Consider the following 17936-nt stretch of genomic DNA (forward strand, 5'->3'; position numbering starts at 1 on the left):
CCAGCATACTTTTTTTTTGTTTGAGTATAGCTGACACACAACCTTACATTAGTTTCAGGTGTACAACCTAGTGATTTGGCAAGTTTAGACATTATGCTGCGTTCACCACAAGTGCAACTACCATCTATCCCAATACATCGCTATTGCAATATCATTGACTATATTCCTTATATTGTGCCTTTCTTCTCATGACTTATTCATTCCATAACAGGAAGTCTGAATCTCCCACTACTTTTCATCAATTTTGTCCAACCCACCACCCCCATATTTTTTAATAAAACAACAAGTTGGAAGGACTTGCTCTACTGGATATCAGTATTTATTAGAAAGTTATAATGGTTATGATAGTGATATCTGTGTCAAGGTACACTAACAGGTCAGTGGAACAAATTCAAGAGTCTGGAAAAAAGGCCTGGGCATATATAGACACTAGGTTTATGAAAAGATTGGCATTGCCAAGCAGCAAGAAAAACAGCCCTTTCAATCAGTAGTGTTGGGATAACTGTATGGCAATATGAGAAGAAAACTTAACATCTATCTCACACAAAACCCAATTCTGATGGATTATAGACTAAAATATAAAAGACAAAACAATAAAACTTTTGGACATAAATAAAAGGAGATATTTCTGTTAGTGTTATAGTCCTGGGTAATTGACAGATGGGAACCTGAATGCTAAACATTCTCATCAAATGCATTCTTTCTCTTCTTATGGTGACAGATATGAGTCATATTACATTTATGCACAGAAATCCTTTTATCCTATGAAATCAAGTGCTTTAAAATAATTTTGGTAATATGGACCATTTTTATAAAACACATTCATTATAAAAATGTTGAGACTTCTCAAATAATTAAAATGGCCTTAGATCTACACAATGATTTTTGATGAATCTATATGTAGACTATACAAGTGTATATTTCATTTGACTTCAGAAGTTTTTCAATATGCACTCCTTTTGTAGTTCAAACTTCTTCACTTAACTTTTGAAACATCCAAATTCTGATTTTTGTAGTTGTAGCATTCTACATTTTTAAACATTACCTATAATGAGTTATTTTTGAAAATGTTTGTTTAATGCACTTGACAACTTCGAATGATATTTTCCTTGTAATTATATTTTGTGAGTTACATTTACTTATTCTGCTTTCTAATTCTTTAGTATTTTCAGAAAAAAATGTGAGGGAGGAGGTTAAGATGGCGGAGGAGTAGGGGACACCTTTTTCAGCCGGTCCCCTGAGTTGAGCTGGATAGGTACCAGACCAGCAGGGAATATCCACGGAATCAGCCTGAGACGCAGGAAGATACATCTGGATCTCTACAAATGAACATCTCCAGCGCTGAGTATCGAGGTACGAAGCGGGGAGCCGTGAAACCGCGCACAGATATCGGAAGCTAAACAGAAGGGGGAGGGAGCCGCCGTGTCAGGGCGCCGGGAAGCGGTAGCCACCTGCAAGGGGGAGCGGACAGACCGCGGACCCGCACGCTTGAGACAGCAGGCTGAGAAGGGAGCTCCGGGAGCGCACGCGGGACGGCTGGCGGTTGGCGGGCCACCTGCACGGGGGAGCAGGCGGACTCGCGGACGGCACCCGCGAGACAACAGACTTAGAACGCGAGCTCCAGGAGCGCGCGCGCAGGGCGGCTGGCGGGCCACCTGCACCGGGGAGCGGGCGGACCGCGGACCCGCACTCTGGAAACGGCAGACTGAGTCCGTGAGCCGGGAGCGTGCACCACCAAGCATCTCACGGAGCTCCGGAGCTCCGGTGTGCTCACTGGATCGAGGCTGAGACCGGGAGCTCCGGGAGCGTCCGCGGGGCGGCTGGCGGCTGGAGGGCCACCTGCACGGGGGAGCAGGCGGACTCGCGGTCAGCACCCGTGAGACACCAGACTGAGACGGGGAGCTCCGGGAGCCCACGCGGGGCGGCTGGCGGCTGGCGGGGTTGGAAACACAAAGGACAGAGACGTGCCGGCCCTGGAAGTGAGGGCTGGGACGCCGGGTGTGGGGCGCACAGCCCGGGATGCTGCAGGGTTGAGCAGCACCAACAGAAACAGAGTTAAAGTGGCCAGAACATCAGTGGAGAACGATCCGCGATCCCTCTGTTCTGAGACAGAGGCTGAATTTCAGCCGCTGCTGCTCTCTCAGAAGAGGCATAGCAAACCGCCAGGGAAAGCCGCCAGAGAACAAAAGCCCGGAAATACCGGCTCACAGGGTGCCCATCCCCATCCCCCCTCGCAAGGGACACAGAGACTCTACCCAAACAGGGTTTTCTGAGTACCGGCAGGCAGGCCCCTCCCCCAGAAGGCAGGCTGAAAAATCAAGAAGCCCACAACCCGGAGCGCCTGAGTGGCGCAGTCACCAAGCACCTGTCTTCGGATTAGGGTGTGATCACAACGCTCCGTAAGGAGTCCTTCATCGGGCTTCTCCACCGGGAACCTGCTTCTTCCTCTCCCACTCCTCTGCTTGGGTTCCCTTTCTTGCTGACTGTCTCTCTCTCTCTCAAATAAATAAATAAACTCTTTAAGGAAGAAGCCCACATCCCTAAGATCTCTATAAAACAAGGGCGCACGGCCTGGGTCCCAGTCAACACTTGGGCTCTGGACAACCCTGCAATCTCTCTTCATCAGAATGACGAGAAGGAGAAGTCCCCCCCAGCAAAGAAAAGATAATGAGTCTGTGGCCTCTGCCACAGAATTGGCCTCGGCCACAGAATTAATACATATGGATGTATCCCAATTATCAGAAATGGAATTCAGAGCAACAATGGTCAAGATGATGAGTAAACTTGAAAAAAGCATCAGAGAAAGCGTTGCTGAGAATATAGAATCCCTAAGGGCAGAAATGAGAGCGAATCTGACAGAAATTAAAAATTCTATGGGCCAAATACAGTCAAAACTAGAGGCTCTGACGGCCAGGGTCACCGAGGCAGAGGAACGCGTTAGCGAATTGGAGGATGGGTTAGTAGAAGAAAAAACGAAAATAGAAGCTGGTCTTAAAAAAATCCACGCCCACGAATGTAGATTACGGGAGATTACTGACTCTATGAAACGATCCAATGTCAGAATCATCGGCATCCCTGAAGGGGTGGAGAAAAACAGAGGTCTAGAAGAGATATTTGAACAAATTGTAGCTGAAAACTTCCCTAATCTAGCAAGGGAAACAAGCATTCGTGTCCAAGAGGCAGAGAGGACCCCATCCAAGCTCAACCAGGACAAACCTACGCCACGGCATGTCATAGTGCAATTCGCAAATATTAGATCCAAGGATACAGTATTGAAAGCGGCCAGGGCAAAGAAATTTCTCACGTACCAAGGCAAAGGTATCAGGATTACGTCAGACCTGTCTACAGAGACCTGGAATGAGAGAAAGGCTTGGGGGGGCATTTTTAAAGCTCTTTCAGAGAAAAACATGCAGCCAAGGATCCTTTATCCAGCAAAGCTGTCATTCAGAATTGATGGAGAAATAAAGACGTTCCAAAATCGCCAATCATTAACCAATTTCGTAACCACGAAACCAGCCCTACAGGAGATATTAAGGGGGGCTCTATAAAGGTAAAAAGGCCCCAAGAGTGATACAGAGCAGCAAGTCACAACCGATACAAAGACTTTAAAGAGAAATGGCATCATTAAAATCATATCTGTCAATAATCTCTATCAATCTAAATGGCTTAAACTCTCCCATAAAACGCCACAGGGTTGCAGATTGGATAAAAAGACATGACCCATCCATTTGCTGTCTACAAGAGACTCATTTTGAACCCAAAGATGCATTCAGACTTAGAGTAAGGGGATGGAGTACCATCTTCCACGCAAATGGACCTCAAAAGAAAGCTGGAGTAGCAATTCTCATATCAGATAGACTGGATTTTAAACTAGAGGCCATAGAGAGAGATACAGAAGGGCACTATATTATTCTTAAAGGAAGTATTCAACAAGTGGATATGACAATTATTAATATATATGCCCCCAACAGGGGAGCAGCAAGATACACAAGCCAACTCTTAACCAAAATAAAGAGACATATAGATAAGAACACAGTAATAGTAGGGGACCTCAACACCCCACTATCAGAAATAGACAGAACACCCTGGCAAAAACTAAGCAAAGAATCAAAGGCTTTGAATGCCATACTCGACGAGTTGGACCTCATAGATATATATAGAACACTACACCCCAGAACCAAAGAATACTCATTCTATTCAAATGCCCATGGAACATTCTCAAGAATAGATCATGCTCTGGGACACAAAACAGGTCTCAGCCAATACCAAAAGATTGAAATTATCCCCTGCATATTCTCAGACCACAACGCTCTGAAATTGGAACTCAACCACAAGGAAAAACCTGGAAGAAACTCAAACACTTGGAGGCTAAGAACCATCCTGCTCAAGAATGACTCGATAAACCAGGAAATCAAAAAACAAATTAAACAATTTATGGAGACCAACGAGAATGAATACACAACGGTCCAAAACCTATGGGATACTGCAAAGGCAGTCCTAAGGGGGAAATACATAGCCATCCAAGCCTCACTCAAAAGAATAGAAAAATCTAAAATGCAGTTTCTATATTCTCACCTCAAGAAACTGGAACAGCAACAGAGGGACAGGCCTAACCCACTGACAAGGAAGGAGTTGACCAAGATTAGAGCAGAAATCAATGAATTAGAGACCAGAACCACAGTAGAGCAGATCAACAGGACTAGAAGCTGGTTCTTTGAGAGAATCCATAAAATTGATAGACCACTGGCAAAACTTGTCCAAAAACAAAGAGAAAGGACTGAGATTATTAAAATTATGACTGAAAAGGGAGAGGTCACGACCAGCACCATTGAAATTGCAAGGATTATTAGAAACTTTTATCAACAGCTATATGCCAAAAAACTAAACAATCTGGAAGAGATGGAGGCCTTCCTGGAAACCTATAAACTACCAAGACTGAAACAGGAAGAAATAGATTTCTTAAATAGGCCAATTAACTATGAAGAAATTGAGTCAGTGATAAACAACCTTCCAAATAATAAAACTCCAGGCCCAGACGGTTTTCCTGGGGAATTCTACCAAACATTCAAAGAAGAAATAATACCTATTCTCCTAAAGCTATTTCAAAAAATAGAAACAGAAGGAAAGCTACCAAACTCATTCTATGAGGCTAATATTACCTTGATCCCCAAACCAGGCAAAGACCCCCTCAAAAAGGAGAATTACAGACCGATTTCTCTAATGAATATGGATGCCAAAATCCTCAACAAGATCCTTGCTAATAGAATCCAACAGTACATTAAAAGGATTATCCATCATGACCAAGTGGGATTCATACCTGGGATGCAAGCATGGTTCAACACTCGCAAATCAATCAATGTGATACATCATATCAACAAGAAAAGACTCAAGAACCATATGATCCTCTCAATTGATGCAGAAAAAGCATTTGACAAAATACAGCATCCTTTCCTGATTAAAACCCTTCAGAGTGTAGGAATAGAGGGTACATTTCTCAATCTCATAAAAGCCATCTATGAAAAGCCTACTGCAAGCATTATTCTCAATGGGGAAAAGCTGGAAGCCTTTCCCTTAAGATCAGGAACACGACAAGGATGCCCACTCTCGCCACTATTATTCAACATAGTACTAGAAGTCCTTGCAACAGCAATCAGAAGACAAAAAGGGATCAAAGGTATCCAAATCGGCAAAGAAGAAGTCAAACTGTCTCTCTTTGCAGATGACATGATACTCTATATGGAAAACCCAAAGGAATCCACTCCCAAACTATTAGAAGTTATAGAACAATTCAGTAAGGTGGCAGGATACAAAATCAATGCCCAGAAATCAGTTGCATTTCTATACACGAATAACGAGACTGAAGAAAGAGAAATTAGGGAATCCATCCCATTTACAATAACACCAAAAACCATGCGTTACCTTGGAATTAACTTAACCAGAGACGTAAAGGACCTATATGCTAGAAACTATAGATCACTTTTGAAAGATATTGAGGAAGACATAAAAAGATGGAAAAATATTCCATGCTCATGGATTGGAAGAATTAACATAGTTAAAATGTCCATACTACCCAGAGCAATCTACACTTTCAATGCTATCCCGATCAAAATACCGAGGACATTTTTCAAAGAACTGGAACAAATAGTCCTTAAATTTGTATGGAACCAGAAAAGGCCCCGAATCTCCAAGGAACTGTTGAAAAGGAAAAACAAAGCTGGGGGCATCACAATGCCGGATTTCGAGCTGTACTACAAAGCTGTGATCACAAAGACAGCATGGTACTGGCACAAAAACAGACACATCGACCAATGGAACAGAATAGAGAACCCAGAAATGGACCCTCGGCTCTTTGGGCAACTAATCTTTGATAAAGCAGGAAAAAACATCCGGTGGAAAAAAGACAGTCTCTTCAATAAATGGTGCTGGGAAAATTGGACAGCTACATGCAAAAGAATGAAACTTGACCACTCTCTCACACCATACACAAAAATAAACTCCAAATGGATGAAAGACCTCAATGTGAGACAGGAATCCATCAAAATTCTAGAGGAGAACATAGGCAACAACTTCTATGACATCGGCCAGAGCAACCTTTTTCACGACACATCTCCAAAGGCAAGAGAAATAAAAGATAAAATGAACTTATGGGACTTTATCAGGATAAAGAGCTTCTGCACAGCCAAGGAAACAGTCAAAAAAACTAAGAGACAGCCCACGGAATGGGAGAATATATTTGCAAAGGACACCACAGATAAAGGACTGGTATCCAAGATCTACAAAGAACTTCTCAAACTCAATACACGAGAAACAAATAAACAAATCATAAAATGGGCAGAAGATATGAACAGACACTTTTCCAATGAAGACATACAAATGGCTAACAGACACATGAAAAAATGTTCAAAATCATTAGCCATCAGGGAAATTCAAATCAAAACCACACTGAGATACCACCTTACGCCAGTTAGAATGGCAAAGATAGACAAGGCAAGAAACAACAATTGTTGGAGAGGATGTGGAGAAAGGGGATCCCTCCTACATTGTTGGTGGGAATGCAAGTTGGTACAGCCACTCTGGAAAACAGTGTGGAGGTCCCTTAAAAAGTTAAAAATTGAACTACCCTATGACCCAGCCATTGCACTACTGGGTGTTTACCCCAAAGATACAGACGTAGTAAAGAGAAGGGCCATATGCACCCCAATGTTCATAGCTGCATTGTCCACAATAGCCAAATCATGGAAGGAGCCGAGATGCCCTTCAACAGATGACTGGATTAAGAAGCTGTGGTCCATATATACAATGGAATATTACTCAGCTATCAGAAAGAACGAATTCTCAACATTTGCTGCAACATGGACGGCACTGGAGGAGATAATGCTAAGTGAAATAAGTCAAGCAGAGAAAGACAATTATCATATGATTTCTCTCATCTATGGAACATAAGAACTAGGAGGATCGGTAGGGGAAGAAAGGGATAAAGAAAAGGGGGGTAATCAGAGGGGGGAATGAAACATGAGAGACTATGGACTGTGAGAGGCAAACTGAGGACTTCAGAGGGGAGGGGGTGGGGGAAGGGGATAGCCTGGTGATGGGTAGTAGGGAGGGCACGTATTGCATGGTGCACTGGGTGTTATACGCAACTAATGAAGCATCAAACTTTACATCGGAATCTGGGGATGTACTGTATGGTGATTAACACAATATAATAAAAAAAAAAAAAAAAAAAAAAAAAAAAAAAAAAAAGAAAAAAATGTGAAAATGATTTGACTGTCTCTAGTTTAAAAGAAAGTATGGTTCTTCATTGACACCATCTTTGGATAGAAGACTGAGAAAGTCATGAAATCTACCTCATAAGGTAGTTAGGCAGATTAAAAAATAATATTTATCAAATAATTGTAACATTTGGGGGTATATGAGTGCACAGTAAATTAATTACTCACTGGTGTTTCAAAATGTCTAAGATTATAATCCAGGATCTTATTCTGTGTCTTTAATTTGGGTATATTTTTCATGTGAGAGAAATTCCTCTGACTGATGAGGAATTAGGTTATTTTAGGAAGTGGAATTTTCAGCATGACCTCTTACTTCCACCTGGGCTACAGCTTTCAAACAAGGAGTGCTATTTTATGAAGCGATGCTTTTCATCTCTATTAGTTTATATGAGAAAGTGGTGATTTTCAATCAACTGTCTTTTTTAATCCCAATTTCCAAATTAAAATCACTTCTTAGATATTTGTGAGGAATCTAAAATTTTTAAAAAGAGGAAGATTAACAATATCTCAGAAATTTCTTGTGATGTCATAAAGAACTATCTATCTAGAAAACAAAAGAAAACAAACAAAACGAAAACAACACACCTCTCTTCTGTGAACCTTAATCCCTGGGCTGATAAAGTTTGTGCTTGCTTGGTTTACTTACTTTAATCTTTCTAGGTCGGAGGTCCTAAACTCTGATGTGTTTTGGAGCTCCTCTCCATTTTTATAATGGTTTTCCAAGTCCTTCCTCATACACTACATCAACTCTTTCCTTTAGTTAAGTGCTGGCTCACATTCTTCCCTTGCGTCTGTCCTCTCAGCCCTACACTGAAACCCTGACCTCTCCTCCCTCTTCACTCTGGCATCCATCATGAGGATGTGGTAGCTTCTGTAAGGCTTGAAAAGTGTCCACACAACCTTCCAGTACTACTGTGGGGGCTGCTTTCCAATCTGAAATGAGGTCAACAGTTTCTCTCCTGGATAGCTTGGGCTAACACTTTGTATTTGCCAATTTGAGTGGTGGCCTCTTGGAACCCAAGCATGAGAATCAGCTGCTGTCATTTTCTGTGTTAGTCACCATTTATCTTAGATTATTTGTTATTCCAGATTCATCCAGACTTCCTTCAGAGGTGCTTTGTGTTCACTGAGAATCCCTACTAGAGCAAAGTTAGAGACATGCAAGGCTAAGGACTTGCTATGTTATGTCTAAATATTAAAAAAAGCAATACTTTAGTCTGAAGATAAAATGTGATTTGGCAATGAACTTTGACCAAGAATGGTCACCAACTGTGACCAACTTCATGCTGGGATCAGCTGTACAGTAAAACATTTTGTATGAACTTAAACCACTTTCTCATGGAATTGTCGAACATTTTTAGGCTAAAAGAAGTGATTGAGAAGTCTCTTTGTTAAATTACAGATAGAGCACCTTTTTCCTGTTCTCACCACAGGAATAAAATGTAATTATTTGATGGAATGGAGGTGCTAGCTAAAACGATGGTGATGATCACTTGCAATATATGTGTGTCCATACATTGTACTTCTTAAAACTTACACAGTGAATATGTCAATTATATCTCAATAAACCTGGGAAAAATACTTCTCCACATCCTTTGTTCATTCAGTTTAAATAGAGCATTGTTAACATATCTTACAATACATTTTAACACCCACTGTGTTAAGACGACAACAACAGCAGCAGCACTATGAAATCTGGAATCCTGATTTTTGTGGTTGCTGATAAGAAAATGAGCTCAAATCAATTCTTCAAGGGTAAAAGCAAGTAACATGAAGTAAAAACCTTGCTTATGTAAACACCTGATATAGCTTCCTTTACAAAGTTTTACTAGACCATTTTACATTCTAAAATTCTCACAATTCCCTTTTGGGTGGTGGTGAGTACTTCTGAGTAATGCCTAAAGGGAAAGTACTTCAACATTCTGGAAGGAAACTCAAAGCAGGGATCTCCTGGAGACCTATTCACAGGGGTAGATATTAAAAATGTAACCCAGTACAGTTTTCTCTATACACAGGAAAGCCACATTATTCTTTTTCACCTTCCACTGTTACCTTTATAGAGCCTCAGGTAGAGCAATGTCCCAAAGGGGAGATTTACATCTTTAAAGTCATCTCTAATTGTAAAGGTCCCCTAGGGTAACACAGGCACTCTGCTGGAAAGGAGGGGAAGAATACTGTATGTTCTATCTCTTCCCTCTTTCCTCTACCTTGGAACATTATGTGGATTCTCTAAATCACTGATGAGGTCCCAGGAGCTAAAAAGGCTTCATTTCATATTGGTCAGAAATTCTGTTTGTCCTTTCTTGTGTTGATGACCCGGGAACACTGCAGGCTGTTGAATCAGATTGTGACTCAATTCATTTCATGTTACTTTACCTGGAAGGATTTTAAATCCCTGTAATGCATCTTCTTTATAATGTATTTAGCTTTGCATGTATGAAGGCAACTTCCTAAAATGGGGGCTAGCACCAAAAGGTATACTTCCACCTCCTGCCTCCTGTCTGTGGGGCCAGTTGTCTGAGGTGAACCTCTCACTGTAGCTGAACATAGTCATTTGAAACCAACTTGGCTCCAGCAAAGCTGGGTCATTGATTATGTGGATGAATTACCTGTCCCTTAGTTCCTGTCTGAGAAACAAGAATGTTAACAGTTGTGAACATTCAGGGGTGCCTGGGTGGCACAGCGGTTAAGCGTCTGCCTTCGGCTCAGGGCGTGATCCTGGCGTTATGGGATCGAGCCCCACATCAGGCTCCTCTGCTATGAGCCTGCTTCTCCCTCTCCCACTCCCCCTGCTTGTGTTCCCTCTCTCGCTGGCTGTCTCTATCTCTATCGAATAAATAAATAAAATCTTAAAAAAAAACAGTTATGAACATTCAGCAAATTGAGAGCACAGGATCATTTAGAACATGGGATGAGTCCTAGCAATTTGTAATGAGCGTCAATGTATTAGTAAGATGGAGCCTACTTTCTTCCAACACAGGTAACTTGGTGATGACACCTATCATCACTGTGGCAGGGGTCTTGGTAGTTACTTTATTTATCAACAGAACACCAGGCACACATGGGCTGGTGGTGTGACCACAGTCCACCAAGAACTCAGGCCTCTCTCATCTCCTGTTCTCCATCTTATACTATGACGGGACCCCAGTGTCCATTTAAAAACTAAGTTTAGGGACCTAATTATTTCTGGAGTATTGTGGTCCTGTGTCCCTGTCTTGGTGACTGAACTCCCCTCTCTAACTTTCCTGCATGTGTCAGTACTATCCTGATGTCAGTAGATGCTAACTTCACTTCCTATAGTCAGAAGTTACCTTGTCTGAACAAGAGAACACTTGGGAAATGCACTTCCAGAAGAATGTTCATGAATATTTAGGGAATGAGTGGTGTTCACTGCTTTGACTTGAAAGAAGGAAATGCATTTATCATTTGGTACTGATATTTAACTTCCTAGAAATTCCTTAAACTTGAATTTCATACAAATAATAACATGAGGAAGGATTTTATCTAGAAAGAAGATATAATAGGAAAGTGGCAGACAATTTTTCTAAAAAAAAAATCAGGTACTCTGTTTAAAAAAGTCATCTTTTTTAAAAAAATAATTTAATCTTTTAATTTTTATTCCAGTATAATTAACATGCAATATTATATTAGTTTCAGGTGTAAAATAGAGTGACACAACAATTCTATACATTACTCAGTTCTCATCATGACAAGTATACTTTTAATCCCTTTCACCTATTTCACCCATCCCCCCACCCACCTCCCATCTGGTAACCATTAGTTTGTCCTCTGTAGTTAAGAGTCTGTTTCTTGAGGTGCCTGGGTGGCACAGAGGTTAAGCGTCTGCCTTCGGCTCAGGGCGTGATCCCGGCGTTATGGGATCGAGCCCCATATCAGGCTCCTCTGCTATGAGCCTGCTTCTTCCTCTCCCACTCCCCCTGCTTGTGTTCCCTCTCTCACTGGCTGTCTCTATCTCTGTGGAATAAATAAATAAAATTTAAAAAAAAAAGAGCCTGTTTCTTGGTTTGTCCCTTTTTTTCTTTGTTTGTTTTGCTTCCTAAATTCCACACATGAATGATACAATGTGGTATTTGTCTTTATATAACTTAGCATTGCACTTTCTAGATCTATCCATGTTGTTGCAAATGGCTAGAGTTCATTCGTTTTTACTGCTGAATAATATTCCATTGTATATATATATATATATATATGTGTGTGTGTGTGTGTGTGTGTGTGTGTGTACACATCTTCTTTATCCATTCCTCTATCAATGGATGCTTGGGTTCCTTCCATATTTTTGTTATTGTAAATAATGCTCCAATAAACATAGGGGTACATATATCTTTTTGAATTAGTGTTTTCATTTTTCTTAGGTAAATACTCAGTAGTGGAATTACAGGATCATATGGCAGTTCTATTTTAAATTTTTTGAGGAATGTCCATACTGTTTTCTACAGTGGCTGCCCCAATTTCCATTCCCACCAACAGTGTGCAAGGGTTCCTTTTTCTCCATATCCTCATCTACAGTTTTTATCTCTTGTCTTTTTGATGAGAGTCATTCTAACAGATGTGAGGTGACATCTAATTGTGGTTTTGATTTGCATTTCCCTGATGATGAGTGATACTGAGCTTCTTTTCATGTGTCTGTTGGCCACGTGTACATCTTCTTCAGAGAAAAGTCTGTTCATGTCTTCTGTCCATTTTTTTAATTGGATTATTTGTTTTTTAGGTGTTGAGTTATATAAGTTCTTTATGTATGTTGGATGTTAACCCCTTGTCAGATATATCACTTGCAAATATCTTCTCCCATTATATAAGTGGTCTTTTTGTTTTGTTGACTGTTTCCTTCGTTTCAGAAGTTTTTCATTTTTGATCTAGTCCCAATAATTTATTTTTGCTTTTGTTTTCCTTGTCTCGGGGACATATTTAGAAAGATGTTGCTATGAACAATGTCAGAGAATTGGTGTCTATGCTCTCTTCTAGGATTTTTATGGTTTCAGGTCTCACATTTAGGTCCTTAATCAGTTTTGAGTTTATTTTTGCATGTGGTGTAAGAAAATCATCCAGTTTCATTCTTCTGCGTGCAGCTGTGTAGTTTTCCCAACACCATTTGTTGAAGATACTATCTCTTCCCCATTACATATTCTTGCCTTCTTTGTCATAGGTTAATGGACCACATAATTGTGGGTTTATTTCTGGGCTCTCTATTCTATTCCATTGATCCATGTGTCTATTTTGTTCCAGTACCGTACTGTTTTCATTACTACAGCTTTGTAGTATATCTTGAAATCTGGGATTGTGATACCTCCAGTTTTGTTCTTTTTTAAGATTGCTTTGGTTATTCAGGGTCTGTTGTGGTTCCATGAAGATATTAAAGTTCTGAAAGACTTGCCCTTTCGATTTCAGGGTTTCATACTTTTTTTTTTTTTTGAGATAAAGAGAGAGAGAGAGAATGCATGGTGAGGGAGGGGCAAAGTGAGAGAATCTCAAGCAGGCTCCAAGCCCAGCACAGAGTCCAGTGCAGGTCTTGATCCCATAACCCTGAGATCATGACCTGAGATGAAATCTAGAGTTGGTTGCTCAACTGACTGAGCCATCTGGATGCCCCATGAGTTTCATATATTCTGTAATAAGCTCTCATTTCATACATTCTGCATAGGACATTCTTTTTTCTTAAAATAAGATGACATCTCAGAAATTGGAGGTGTAAATCTCTAAGAACTTTAATATTTTAAAAAATGGAAAAAAATGTCATTCTGGGCCTTGTCTGACTCTTTTGTGAAGGTTAAGGGAGGTCCAAGGGGCTGCGAAGTTGTCCCTGAAAAGGTCTTGCCTCCAGTGCCAGGGGCATTAATTGGGAAAGGCAAACACCACCACGTGATGGGTGTTTGCAGCCAGAAAATTTAGGGGCTTATGGAGCTGCCTTAGAATCTAGGCAAACGTCTAGACATCTACACACAAACTGGTTTTGTTTACATATCTCCATACAAAGGTGTGCTTTACAGTGGGAAAGCACATCATTTGCATTACTTTTCAAAATGTTGCTTTGCTTAATTGCAAGCACTAATGAACTATAAATCTTCTTGTAGGCATTGTGACTACCTTCCTTCTCTTAAAATTCTCTATATATGTAAGACTTTTAACAGCCTGTCAATGTGCAGGGATATGAAAAGAGAGCCACACTGCCGTGACTATTTGTAAAAGGCGATACTTACTTAATGTTACTTCTTCCATGGTCAGGCATACTTTTTCATAAATTAGTACATAGATATAATTGTTTTATATATTTATTAGTTACATATATTTAATATACATTTGAATAATGTAGATATATATATACACATACATAGAATAAGCTTTCAAATAGTTTTTAAAACTAGGACTATATGAAGATAGCTGAATGATGTCTTAAAAACAAATGGCCCTAATGTGTGAAGTGCAAACTATGTATTTGCATGAAGCAATTAAAAATGATATATGAATCATTATTTTTCCAATTTGCATAGACAACCTTTGGGATGAAGAGGTTTTGTAGCATGCCCAAGTTATCACTACCCTAAGTGGTGAGGTGGGATATGAACCTAGGCAGGCTGGCTCTAGGCTATGCTTTCATCAGGACACACAGGGAGAGGAAGCAGAAAGAGTGAGAGGAACAGTGGGCTTTGCAGTTCTTCCCTTAGGAACAACATGAGAAGATGAGGCTAATAAGTCTGAATGGATGGTCAGACCTGGGCTATGAAGATTTCCCAGTCCCTGGGGCTTCCAGCCATGAAGTTGTTTGAGATGCCCCAATTTTTAAGAACCTGGGTATAGGGAAGCAGCTTTGAAAGGTACCTCCTCTGCTTTCATGTTGCATGGTGTCTCCTGACATGTGGATCCCAGAATCATTCCCAGTTCTATCATCTGGAAGGCACTCAATACTGTTTTTGAGGACTAGAATCATACAATTATGACAATTATTAACACACATTTCTTCTATTATCTGTAATGGAACAAAGTAAAATTTGTAAACCATTTTTAAACATTTTTATTTAAATTCTAGTTAGTTGATATCAGGAGTAAAACTCAGTGATTCATCAATTACATATAATATTCAGTGCTCCTCACAAAAAGTGCCTTCCTTAATACCCATCACCCATTTATAATTTAGCATTTTTATAGTTAATATATATATTGTGTTATTAATTTCAGGATAGAGTTTGGTGATTCATCAATTGCATGTAACACGCAGTGCTCATTACATGAAATACCCTCCTTAATGCCCTTCCCCCAGTTACCCCACTCACTTCCCTCCCACAACCCTCAGTGTGTTCCCTACAGTTAAGAGTCTCTTATGGTTTGCCTCTCTTTCTGTTTTTATCTTGTTTTATTTTTCCTTCCCTTCTGCTATGTTCATCAGTTCTGTTTCCTAAATTCCACATATGAGTAAAATCATATGGTATTTTTCTTATTCTGACTTATTTCACTTAGTATAATACACTTCAGCTCCATCCAAGTCATTGAAAATGGCAAGATTTCATTCTTTTTGATAGTTGAGTAATATTCCTGTGTGTGTGTGTGTGTGTGTGTGTATGGACATCTGGGCTTTTTCCATATTTGGCTACTGTGGACATTGCTGCTATAAACATTGGGGTGCATGTGCCCCTTGGAATCACTGTTTTAGTATCCTTTGCATAAATACCTAGTAGTGTAATTGCTGGGTCATAAGATGTAAACCATTTTTGAAATTTCAGAGATGAAAGTTCCTGATAAGTATCTAGTCATCAAGGGGTGATAAATGGAAACTATTTCTATGACATCCCCTCTTTACTTTGGATGTGCAGATGCCAATGATATTCTCTCTAGTGGGACGTCTGTGTTTTTAAGTTTTTATGTTTATGATTTTTACTTGTGACTGTGGTTCTCTTTGCACTTCTTTCCCCATAATACCAACTTCTTCAAGCCTGGATGGGACTACAATGGCATTTCATCATTTGATTCCAATCCCTTTGTGAAAACAGAAAAAAATAGCAATTTTTAGATAGCGGAAGGCTATATTCCATTTTCAAGTGAAAATATTAATGATGTATTTGCAGTCCAACAGAAGCTCCAATTTCTAAGAGGCAAGATGGCAGAAGAGTAGTGGACCTCATTTCATCTGGTCCCTTGAATTTACCTAGATAACTGTCAAATCATTCTGAACACTTATGAATTCAACCTGAGATGTAAGGAAAGAATTGCTGGAATTCTACAAATAGAAAAGCAATCACTTTTTGCAAGTAAGAGGTGCAGAGAGGTGAATCTGAGGGGATATATCAGAAGATAAATGGTGGGAGGGGCAGTCTGTAAGCGGACTACTGGAAATTGGTAATAGCCCCAGAGCACAAGATTGGAACTTTTAGAAGTCTGCTGCAGTGAGAGACATTCCTGCCTGAAAGGTGCTCAGGTGGAGAAGTGGCGCAGAATCCTAGGAGGAACAGTGTGGTCTCAGGATCCCCAAGGTCACAGAAAGAACGGGGGTGCCTGAGCCGGAAGAGTTCCCAAGCATTGGATCAGGGAAACCAGCTATGGTCAGCAAGCCCAGGAGGGAGTTCTCAGCTCAGTTTGCCATAAACCACAAACCCCAGCAGAATCAGGCAACAGCTATCCATGCAGGGGCCCTGCAAAGGGATGAAACGTGGTGACCCTCAACCCTCCTCTGGGAGGATCAGAACAGGCATGCACTGCAAGAGTCTGCAGAGTTTAGCAAACACAAGAGTGAAAACTTCTTTTCCCTGAAGAGAGAAGGCCAGGAACTTTGCATGAAGCAATTAAAGGAACTTTGAGCTCCAGGAACTTTGAGCTCCAGGGCTGGAGATTGGGTGCGGCCATTTTTATTTCCATCCTCTAAAGAGAAGTGGAAAGCCTTCAGGGAGCAAAAGCCACATAGAGCAACCTGGCCTGCTGGCAAGGGTCTTGCAACTCCCAGGCAAAGACACCTGAGAATCAGCACAGCAGGCCCCTCCCTCAGAAGAATAGCTGGAACAGCAGGCAAATACGAACTTCATGGAGCACACAGAACTTCAAAACTCCAGTGCTAGGGGAAAACAGTATATAGAATTTGAGGTTTTTTTCCTCAGGATTCTTTTATCTTTCAGTTTAAAGTTTTCCTCTTCTTTCTTTCTTTTTCTCCTTTTCAACTAGTTTCTTATTTTATCAACTCTTTGTTTTTAAGCCTTTTTTAACTTACATTTTTACGTTTACATTTTATAGATATAGTCTTTATTTTTTACTTCCTTTCACTGTATTCAATTTTATTTTTGTATATATATGTTTTCTTTCTTTACAATTTTGGTATTTAGTGTCTTCTAACAAACAGACCAAAATACACCCAGGACCAAGTGGCTCATCATGTTTTGTCCACAGTGGAGATTATATTTTCTCTCCCCTCCCCCTCTTTTTTTTTTTTCTTCTCTGTTTTGGTTTCTGACCTCTTCGGATTTGTCTAGTGTTTATTTCACTTGGGTCATGGTTGATATTGTTTGATTTTTCTCTCTTGTTCACCCATTCTTCTCTGGGAAAATGACTAGAAGGAGAAATTCACAACAAAAGAAAGAGCCAGAGGTAATACTCTCTGCCACAGATCTAGTTGATATGGATATAAGTAAAATGTCAGAGCTGGAATTCAGAATAATGATTATAACGTTACTAACTGGGTTGAAAAAAGCATAAGAGACACTACAGAATCTCTTAGTGTAGAAATAAAATTTAATGAGGCCAAAATTAAAAATGCTTTAACAGAGATACAGTCTAAAATAGATGCTCTAGGAGCTGGGTAAATAATACAGAAGAGAGAGTGAGTGACATAGAAGACAAGATGATGGAGAGGAAGGAAGCTGAGGAAAAGAGAGAAAAACAACTAATGGACCACGAGGGGAGGCTTTGAGAAAGCAGCAATACCATGAAGCAAAACAATATTACAGGGGCGCCTGGGTGGCACAGCATTTGAGCGTCTGCCTTCGGCTCGGCATGATCCCAGTGTTATGGGATCGAGCCCCACATCAGGCTCCTCTGCTATGAGCCTGCTTCTTCCTCTCCCACTCCCCCTGCTTGTGTTTCTTCTCTCGCTGGCTGTCTCTACCTCTGTCGAATAAATAAATAAAATCTTAAAAAAAAAAATATTAGAATTACTGGGATCCCAGAGGA

The 17936-nt window shown here is 40.4% G+C and overlaps 1 protein-coding gene across 2 annotated transcripts in view; it reads left to right on the plus strand.

Annotated features, from left to right (window-relative positions):
- GABRG3 (gamma-aminobutyric acid type A receptor subunit gamma3) overlaps positions 1-17936 on the plus strand; it is a 721008-nt gene that overhangs the window by 333748 nt on the left and 369324 nt on the right. The window lies entirely within an intron of this gene.

The sequence above is a fragment of the Ailuropoda melanoleuca genome, chromosome 9 (assembly GCF_002007445.2).
Source record: "Ailuropoda melanoleuca isolate Jingjing chromosome 9, ASM200744v2, whole genome shotgun sequence".
Lineage (NCBI taxonomy): Eukaryota > Metazoa > Chordata > Mammalia > Carnivora > Ursidae > Ailuropoda > Ailuropoda melanoleuca.